The sequence below is a fragment of the Aulonocara stuartgranti genome, assembly GCF_965226115.1.
Source record: "Aulonocara stuartgranti genome assembly, chromosome: 18".
In the NCBI taxonomy this organism is placed as follows: domain Eukaryota; kingdom Metazoa; phylum Chordata; class Actinopteri; order Cichliformes; family Cichlidae; genus Aulonocara; species Aulonocara stuartgranti.
Genome location: NC_138954.1, coordinates 5,181,453 through 5,191,889, shown reverse-complemented (window position 1 = coordinate 5,191,889; position 10,437 = coordinate 5,181,453). Strand labels below are relative to the sequence as shown.

Sequence of the window (10,437 nt, the reverse complement as noted above, 5' to 3'; positions counted from 1 at the left end):
GAAGCAGATCATCAAAGCATGCTGAACACTTTCTACCATTCCACATGTGCATTTTCTATCCAGGTACTCAACAGCACCAAACCATAATTTTGAATCCATGGCTTTGATCTGGTGAAAATCACCCTACCCCTACTGTTCATCTTTACACACAACAGATGGTGTTTCTGTATCTTATGACTGAATGAAAAGTAATGACAACCGTTATTTTCAATCTTCCATTGCTTCTACCTGTTGTTTCTCTGTATTATTGTCGGATCTTTACCTTCGAATAAAGTGCCTTCAATATAAACTGCCTTGAGGTAACTTGTTGTAATTTGGTGTTTTATTAAGAAAATTGAACTATTGTGGCAGAAAAGTTGGATGCAAACCAAGACTAAAAGTCCTCAGGCAGGAGTCATAGCTGGGCTTTAGCATCTGGGTCACCCACTTTACCCAGGGAGCTAAACCAGCATCTCCAACAGGTGATTTGTTTGTCTGGCAGTTTCAGGCTGGGAAAGCTTGTTAAACTTTAACAAAACATTATTTGGCACCAACGTGAATGATTTGGGTCATGTTTATCACGTCTGAGTCAGGGAGCAAAGGTCACCTCCTTTATGCAGGATTTCACCTTATGCCAACAGGGGAAAAAAATCACGAGTTCTTAAACAAGCTGTAGGTCATGTTACTACACACATTTCAATATGTAAGCATTTCATCGTGTTTTAGAGTCTCAGAGTTATTTCAGCCTCATCTTCACATATTTTCACAAATATTCACATTATCTCCGAGATCCAGTTGTGAAATTTTTTCCCTCAGTGTAACCGATTGCAACACAACAAATGACTGACCAGTGATTAGTGTTTTACAGTGATTACAACAGACAGCCTGTTTCTGCCACTGCTGCCAAGCATTTGCTCTTTTCAGCTTGTTCAATTGTGGAGGTTTTTACATTCTTTACCTTACAATATAAAGCACCTTGAGGCAACTGTTGTTTTTTGGCACTATATATAAATATAAATGAATTGAACTGGTAGCAACTTTATGAATGAGAAAATGAAAACAAGTGTCAGTCAGCTGGTTCATGTCCAGCAGGTGGGGAGGAATCAGTGAGTCTGTTACTCCAGTTACTTACTGAGAGGTAAAGTTAAAGAAAACGAGTTTCCTTCATCGCACTAAACCTGCCCACTAAACATGACCCTGAATGAACCCATATGTAAAGGACTGTAGGTTTTAAGCAGGCTCAGGTAATGGCAACACAATAGATGAGGAAAGGGGGGAACTCTGACGACATCTAGTGGACATCTTGAAGATGACGGGTCTGAACAGAGAGCAATGCAGGTCTGTGGAGAAGATTGCAGCACACTGTGAAATATGAACTATGAATAATATCTACATCTGTAATGATGTAATCAAAATAGGCTCCATGTAGTTTAAGTTCTGTTACTGTACTTATGAAGCAAACTGCACACACAGAGTTGGCAAACATTGAGTTTACTTGCATTTAGGCAAAATGATATAAACACTTATCATGAGCCAATATAGCACATTTAACTGCTTTTATTTAGCAGGGATTACACAATACACAAAATAAGTCACAAAAAATTTAATCAAATCTTGCAACATGTTGCTAAGAAGAACCAGGACAACCAGGTCAAAGCCATACTGAAGTATAACCTTCATTAACATAAATCACAAAGAAAACATATTTAAATAAAAATTGTATACTTGTCTTGAACTTTTTTTAAATCTTTAGTCCTGTGTATCAAAACTTATTTATTGGCTGATAAAAAGGAATCACATCATGGTTGTTACAAGGAACAAGTGATGAAAAACTCATTTTCATGTTTGTTTTCTTCTATACTGAAGAAGAAATACAAGTTTCTGTGGTAAATATTAAAAGAGCATCCATGTTCAATAAATATTTGTGTCACCTTTAAAGACCAATAAAAAAATATCAAACTTAGAGAAACATAAAGTCAGGGCTGGAACAAACAACATAGAGTGCCCTTCACTGCTGTGGACAGGAAATGTACCGTGACTTGGAGCATGAGGTCATTTTCTACCTCGGGTGCTGCAGTGATTTGGTTTGTCACTCAGGTGGATCCTTAGATGAAAATTCAGTCCTGATTTCCAACTGAATCTTTCCCCACAGGAGCTACAAATATATGGTTTCTCACCTGTGTGGATCCTTCTGTGACTTTTCATAGTCGACAAGTCTCTAAACTCTTTCCTACAGACGTTGCAAGAATACGCTTTCTCACCGGTGTGGATTCTCAAATGAGTTTCTAGTCCTGATTTCTTACCAAATCTTTTCCCACATGTGCTACAGAAATACGGCTTCTCGCCTGTGTGGATTCTCACGTGACTTTCAAATCCGGATTTCTTATTAAATCTTTTCCCACAGGTGATGCAAAAATATGGCTTCTCGCCTGTGTGGATCCTTACGTGAGTTTCCAATCCTGATTTCCAAATGAATCTTTTCCCACAGGTGCTACAAGAATGTGGCTTCTCACTTGTGTGAACTCTCATGTGTCTCGTCAGGTTGGATTTACACTGAAAAGTTTTTCCACAAGTGTCACAGCTTACAGATTTTTTACTTGTATCAGTTTCACTCCGAGACTTATCTGTTCGGTTTTTGTGACGTCTCCTTTTCTTCAGCTCCGCATTTCTAGTTGATCCCGAGTCCACATGCTGGTTTTCTTCCTGTTCCTCAAGCTCTGGTTCAGGAAAGTTAAGAGCAAGGAGCTGGTCATCGTTTGGTTCTGATTCACTGAGGTCACTTTCCTCAAAACTAGAAGTCACCATAAAACTATTGATCTCCTGCTTCAGTACAATCTCCTCCAGCTCCTGACTGGTGCAGAGTTCCTCCTGTTCCTCTTTAATCTGTGGAGGATCTGGGTCCTCCTGGTCCAGACTTGAGTTCCTCTCCTGCTGATTGGCGACAAACTCCTCCTCCTTACAGGCAGTTTGCTGGTGGAGGTCTAAACGAACAATAAAAAAAATGTAATTATAGAAAAACACTTCTGAGAAGATAAAGTTTTAGTTAAAGTCTGTAATGAGGGCATGTTGCTCACATTTGCAGGTGAAATTAAAAGTGTGTAAAAATGAAGTTATTTGTGCACTCTGATGCAAATGAGAACTTGAGTTCTGACATTTTTCAGCAACATTAAGAGTAAAAAAAAGCTTTCAAACAAAAAAGAACTCACTTATTACTGACTGACTGATGATCTATTTTGGAGTTGATCTCGAAACTGATCTACATCTTGATATTTTTCAAAATAATCTTCACTATTGGGGGTGGCTGTAGCTCAGGCGGTAGAGCAGATCATCTACTGATCGGTTCGATTCCCGGCTTCACCTAGTCTGCATTTCAAATATCCTTGGGCAAGATACTAACTCCAAGTTGCCTCAAGTTGCTCTTTGATCTGTGGAATGTGTGTCTGAATGTTGGTAGAAAGCACTAAGAAAAATGTGCTTGTGCGAATGGGAGTGAGTGGGTGAATGAATGCACAAGTTTTGTAAAGCGCTTTGAGTGCTCAAGATTGAGTAGAAAAGCGCTATATAAGAACCAGTCCATTTAAAACTCCCTGTCATGTTTTCACGAATACACATTAAATAGATCTGACTTTTTTTAAAATTTTATTCTTTATTACTTTTCCATCAACCAAAAAAAACCAAAAAACTGAGTATATAATAATGATTTATGTACATCGTAAATGATTAATGTTAGGAGGACACAGAGATATATTATATATACTCTCCCATGAAAATCATTCATATATTATTTCAGAAAAATATATGCAACCCAAAATAACCCCCCAACAACAAAAGAAAAAAAAAAAAAGACCCTGAAGCAAAGGTTTACAGATAGTGCTCCAGAGAGAAAAAAAATCAAGCAAGTATAACATTCCAGGGTTTCGGGCTGAAGTTTAATCCAAGGATATCATGTTAGTTAGAGAGGCATCCAGATTAGTGGTTGCAATGATAAGCTGCGTCCTCTTCCGTTTCCAATCCATTTAATTTCACGTCCCTTCTCCTGTCCTTCTATTTAGCAGACCAGCAATCGCAGGTTCCCCAGGTTTTCTTTAGCAGCTGTGACGTTACTTCTCCATACAGGTTAAATAGATAGAATCATTTCTGTACATTATCGATCATTTCCTCACCTTCCAAAAATAACAAAAAATTTCCCCACATTTTTTTGAAGGAAGCATGTTTACCCTTTATCATAGACGTAAGTTTCTCCAGAGCAAGGGTTTTTGACAATGTCGATAACCAAATTCTCACGTGTGGTCTACTAGTGGATCTCCAGGATTTGGCTATACTGTATTTCGCCTGTAGCAGGCAGAAGGTTGTGGTTTTTTGGTTAGCTTTGCTCAGCTGGATTTCAGCAGGGAAAATTCCTAGGATGCATAATTTAGGACATGGATCCAATTTGACACTTGTAATATGTGCAATTATTTCTAAAACTTCCTTCCAAAACTTTTGAATTTCTGAGCATTCCCATAGGCAGTGCATCAGTGTGCCCTTTTCCCCACATTTAACACATATGTCCGGAGTTTTGGGGTCAAATTTATTTAATAATGTTGGGGTAATATATGTTCTCATTAACCATTTGTACTGGATTAGTTTAAATTGAGTGTTTATAGATTGTGTTTGAGCTTTCAAGCAAGCTTTTTGCCATTCCTCTGTAGTTATACTACACTCTAAGTCTTGACACCATGCGCGTCTTTCTTTTTCTGAGGATATTTGAGAGCCGTCTCTAAGGTTATTGTAGAAGCGAGAAATTAAACCCTTCTTCAGCTGATGGTTTATTGCTATATCCTCTAATGAGTTTAGGGTGGGCGGTGTTAGAGATTTTTGAGTTTTTGAAATGAAGCTTCTGATTTGAAGAAATTTAAAGAAATGTTTGGTTGGAATGTCAAATTTCTGAGTCAAGCCATTGAAACATATTAAGGTGTCCTTGTCAAATAGATCTGCAACTTTGCACAGGCCTCTGTCGGCCCATATTTTAAAGCCCAAATCTTTCCAACCGGGTTTAAAGGCCTTATTGCCCCAGATAGGTGAGAATTGGGATAGTGCTGGCATTTCATTTTTAAACTCGAGTGCCTCGAACCGCACACGAATAGTATTTTTAACAAAGAGGTTTGATGTATCTTTCATCAGATCTTTATATTTTGCAGAGTACAGATAAGTGCTGAGTGGTAAGGGGGTAGTACTTGACCTTTCTAAATTTACCCAGGGTAGGGTAGTTGTTGAGAACCAGCATGAGGCCGCAGAGAGTTGGGCAGCCCAGTAGTACCATTTGAGGTTTGGAACACAGAGACCTCCTCTGTCATACGGAAGATATAGTAGCGAAAGACGCAGTCTAGCTCGTCTGTTATTCCAAATGAATTTACTGAATATTGTTTTTGTCTTTGTGAAGAAGTCATCTGGAGGGTTGAGAGGAATGACTCGGAAGAGATATAGAAATTTTGGAAGGATGTTCATTTTGAGAATATTTACACGTCCAATCATCGAGATTGGTAGCATAGACCATCTATTGATTAAGCCAACAACAGAGTTGATAGTAGGAGAATAATTTGCGTTTACCAAATCGTTAATTTTTGGAGTGATTTTTATACCTAGATAAGTGAGACTGTCTCTGGCAATTTGAAACGTTGTTTGAATAGGTGGTTTAGTTCTTTCAGAATGATTAAAAAAAGAGGATGGCCGATTTGGATTCATTAATTTTATAACCGGAGATATTGCCAAAGAAGTTAATTGTTTTAAGTAGCTGAGGAATTGAACTCTTTAATTTAGACAGCATTAAAATAATATCATCTGCAAATAATCCAATTTTAGACTCAATATTATTTGTTCTAATGCCAGAGATGTTTTGGTTGTTCCTTATCGCAATAGCCAGTGGTTCTATTGCTAGGACGAAAAGAAGAGGTGAGAGGGGACAGCCTTGACGTGTACCTCTACCTAGATAGAATGGTCTAGATATAATATTGTTGGTTCTAACTGAGGCTATAGGTTTATTATATAATATTTTAACCCAGGTCATGAAGTAATTGCCAAAGCCGAATTGAGATAGTACCTTATAGAGATAATTATGTTCGACCCTATCGAAAGCTTTTTCTGCGTCTAAGGAAAGCAGAGCCATGTCTAGTTGTTCTGAGTTTGTGTAAAGTACATTCAGTACTCTGCGAATCCCATGCTGCGTTTGTCGGCCTTTTACAAACCCATTTTGGTCATTATCAACAAGAAGATGAAGGTACCGTTCAAGTCTGTTTGCCAGTACTTTGCTTATTATCTTGGCATCAGAGTTTATTAGTGAAATTGGTCTATAAGATTCACATTTTGTAGGCGGTTTCCCAGGCTTAGGGAATACCGTTATAAGTGCATTTCGCAAGGAGGGGGGAAGCTCTTTTGAATCATAGCTTTCCACCAGCATGTCGTACAGAGGGAATATTAATTTATCTTTAAATATTTTGAAAAGGTCTAGTGGAATTCCATCTGGGCCGGGAGTTTTTCCCATTTTTAATTTATCGATTGCATTGGAGAGTTCATTCATCGATAACTGAGAGTCTAATTCGCATCGGGCTTCTTCAGAAAGTAAAGGGGTACTTATTGAGTCAAAGAAGGATTCTAGTGATTCTCGAGTCGTATCTCCTGTTGAAGTATATAGTTGTGAATAGTAGTGTTCAAAGAGTTCACTTATTCTATGAGGATCTGTGATATTTTCGTCTGCAGTTCTAATTTCATTTATTGTTTGTTCGTTCAGTAGCGTTTTTATACGCCATGCCAAAAGTTTTCCTGCCTTTTCCCCTTGGTCATAGTAGGTCTGTCTCAGTCTAAATAGTCCGGCTGAGGCTTTCTCAGTAGTTAATTTATCGTATTTTGCTCTTAATCTTAAAAGTTTTTGTTGGTTTTCTTTAGAGTCATTCAAGTTTATCTCAAGTTCCACTTCTTTTATTTGACCTTCGAGGTCCAACATCTCAGTATAGTTTTTATTTGCTTTGTTTTTGGTGTAGCCTATCATCTGTCCACGAATAAAGACCTTAAAAGCTTCCCATCTTACTGAGGCTGTAGTTTCGGATTTGTTGAAGTAGAAATAGTCATCAATATTTTTGCCTACATATTCCAAATATTTTGATTGTGCAGCCAGTGTGGTCTTAAACGCCAAATAGGGTTACGTCTAAAAGCTGCTGTGACTGAGAAGTTAAGCGTGGTTATTGAGTGGTCAGATATAAGCACACTTTTATATGAGCAGCTGTTAATTCTGGAGATAAGAAAGTTTGAGATAAGAAAATAATCTATGCGACTGCGGCTATTATGACTGGCTGAGTAGCAAGAATATTCTCTCCCTGTTGGATTTTTTAATCTCCATATATCTTTAAGATTCAATTCAAACATAAAGTGTTGTATGACTTGTCTAGATTTTGGATGGGAAGAGTCTAAGCCTGATGATCTATCAAGCCTGGGCTCTAGGGTACAATTAAAGTCCCCCCCAACAATTATCTCACCGTGAAGGTCTGTAATAGAGAGAAATAGATTATTATAAAAGTTGGAGTCGTCAATATTGGGGCCATATACATTAACTAATATTAAATCTTGATTCAGCACGGAGCATTGTAGAATAATGAATCTCCCTGCGGGGTCCAATATGGGTTTTTTTAATACACATGGGTACTGATTTATGAATGAGTGTTGCCACTCCTCTAGCATGTGTTGAGAAGTGGCTAAAGAAAACCTGACCTGGCCATCTCCTCCTTATCCGGTCAGTTTCATTCACGAGTAAGTGTGTTTCTTGAATGAAGACTATCTTTGGGTGATATTGTTTTATTCTATCCATTACTCTTTTCAGTTTAATATATTTTCTAAGGCCTCTTACATTCCAGGAAATTAGATCAATATTTGAATAACTACTCATACAGTTTGTACCTTTAGTAATCTGGGTTTGACTACATCTCGTCTCTCCTGTCGAGACTCACAAGTTGTTATTTCAAGAGCACTGCACTTTAAAAACAATCTCTTATAAACCAGAAAACAAAAGAAAAAAAAAAAACAACCCAGAGATCTTCCATCGGTGTAGATCTCAAAACCTTCCCCCCCAAAGTCATAGCGGATTGGTTATGCATCAGATCCGTGTGAAGGAGCTGATAGAGCGTCCTCATGATTGAAGTTACAAACTTAGGTCCGACCGTATTAACTAAAGAAGTGGCCATACAAATGTAACTGAATGAAAAGATTTAGACATAGCATACCTAAGGCCATCTATATCATACCTGTACACCAGCAGCCGTTATATGTCCGGTTTGGAGTTGTTCATCAGAGTTGCATATATTTGATGTAGCGTTTCTGAGTGGGCGTGAAGTTTATCCCTCGTTTTGTTGCCGGACTTTTCGCATGAAATCTTCCACCTCCGCTGGTGTGTGGAAGAGGAGCCTGTTGTCATGGTGGAGAATCCTCATTTTTGCTGGAAAGATCAGTCCGAAGTTTATATGCATTTCACGGAGTTGTTGTTTTACCTGGTTGTATTGTTTCCGTTGTTTCTGGACTTCCGTTGACAGATCAGGAAAAAACATAATGTGATGTCCGTTGTGCGTTATTTTTCCCTTCAGACGTGCCGCTCTCATCACCCTCATCTTGTCTTGATAATTCAAAAATTACATGATGATCACACGGGGTGGGCCATTTGGAGTATTTCGCCCTTGTAGTCTGTGTGCTCGTTCAATGATAGGTGGGGATGGGAGCGCGTCTCGTCCCAAAACATCAATTAAGAAAGTTTGCAAGAATATTGTAATTTCTCCTTGTTCAGTATTCTCAGTCAATCCGACGAGTCTCAGATTAGATCTCCGGCTTCTATTTTCGAGGTCGTCCACCTTTAACTGTAGTTCCTGAATTTTCTTATGAAGGGAAGTCTCTTTACTTACGAGGGAAGAGACGTCGTCTTCAACTTTACTGATGCGAGTTTCTGCGGAGGTGAGCCTCTCCGAAAACACTCCAATCGCCTCTTTTATTTCTTGGTTTGATATTTTAACTTCTTGCAGTTGAGCAGTGAAATGTACTTTCAACGACTGAATTGCGGCCAAAACACTCGCCTCGGTCTGTTGAGCACTAGCACTAGCGCCTTCCATTTTCTCGGTTTCAGGTTCGTTGTTAGGGTCATCGTCTGATCCATCCTTTCCGGCTGTTTTAGGCTTGGACCTATGTTTGGTCGGCATCTTGGTTGTTTAGATCAGAACAGAAGCTTAAGTCGGTGAGGCAGCCGCTAAAAGATTGGATTTTAACCGCTGTTGGGCGTAGGCAAAGGACGTTGAGGTCGGAGCTCGAAGTCTCACTGCCACTCAGGTGGACGCCATAACCAATCTCCCTTAAATAGATCTGACTGATACAAACTGTAGGTTTAATATTAATGTTAACACTTCAGAAAAGCGATTACAGTTTTACCGCTGGTCTGTAAATCTTTCTCAGGTTTCCAGATGTTATGCAGCTGTCTGAGCCGCTCTTCCCCGCTCCAGACGACGATGCCTTCATCCTCGTGTTTCACTACAAGCTGTTCTCCCTCTTGACTGATGCAGAGTTCCTCCTGTTCCTCTTTGATCTGTGTCCTCCTGGTCCAGATTGAAGTTCCTCTCCTGCTTCCAGACCTGCTGGCCAGCCAGATCTTCCTCCTCCTTACACTTCATGTTGATGTGGGACTTGAGGAACAAAGTAAAAAGAAAAAGATTAGACAGGTAAAGGTGCAGCCTCAGTCAGCAGGGCTGTACACTGTGAGCATGTTGCTCACATATGTGAGAGAGGTTTGTACAAATGTTTCAGAAGCACCATGTGACTCCCTCTCTTTGTTGGAAAGTCTTATTAATTCACTTTATAACTATTACTTTGAAGATAAATTTCTACCATCACAAAAATATTATGACCTCTTTAAAAACAAACAACGGCAACTACATGACTTAAATTCCATGTTTAGATGAAGGTAATGGTCAATGCCTTTTGACAGGGGAAAAACCTCCACACAGAAGAATCTTACTTGGCTGAATCATAAATTATTCACCATGATTAAAACTGCAGATGAGCAATAATCTGCATTTTATTTTAGCCAAAGAGGAATGTTTCTGTTTGTCTGTGATCTGACTTTTTCTGCTGGGTCCAAATTTCATTTGATCCTGTGTAAGTTTGTTTCTCTTCCTGTTAACTAGCAAAGTCAAAATCACCTTGATTAATTTAACTTTAATTCAATTATAAATGTAATCATTTTATTGAACAATTAATTTCATTTCAATGAAAAACAATTACTTAAAAGAAAGAGATTAAGTTGGAGAGAGACATGTGGCCATCTTTTAGTGAGTTAGACCCTGATTAAGGGCTATTTTTAAAAGTAAAGCCCATCTCTCAAAGTCCCTGCCGGCCTGCCTCCACCTCGGGAAGTCTGTGGGTGCAGACGGAGGTGAGGAGCACCACAGGCGGCAG

The 10,437-nt window shown here is 38.9% G+C and overlaps 1 long non-coding RNA gene across 1 annotated transcript; it reads right to left on the bottom strand.

The window, feature by feature from the left end:
- Positions 1 to 1,454: 1,454 nt before the first annotated feature.
- On the bottom strand, positions 1,455 to 10,094 carry LOC309693660. Its single transcript, XR_014272690.1, has 2 exons — positions 8,250 to 10,094; positions 1,455 to 2,960 (listed from the first exon to the last, which is right to left on the bottom strand). It is a non-coding gene; the product is annotated as an uncharacterized lncRNA (long non-coding RNA).
- Between the last annotated feature and the right edge of the window lie 343 nt (positions 10,095 to 10,437).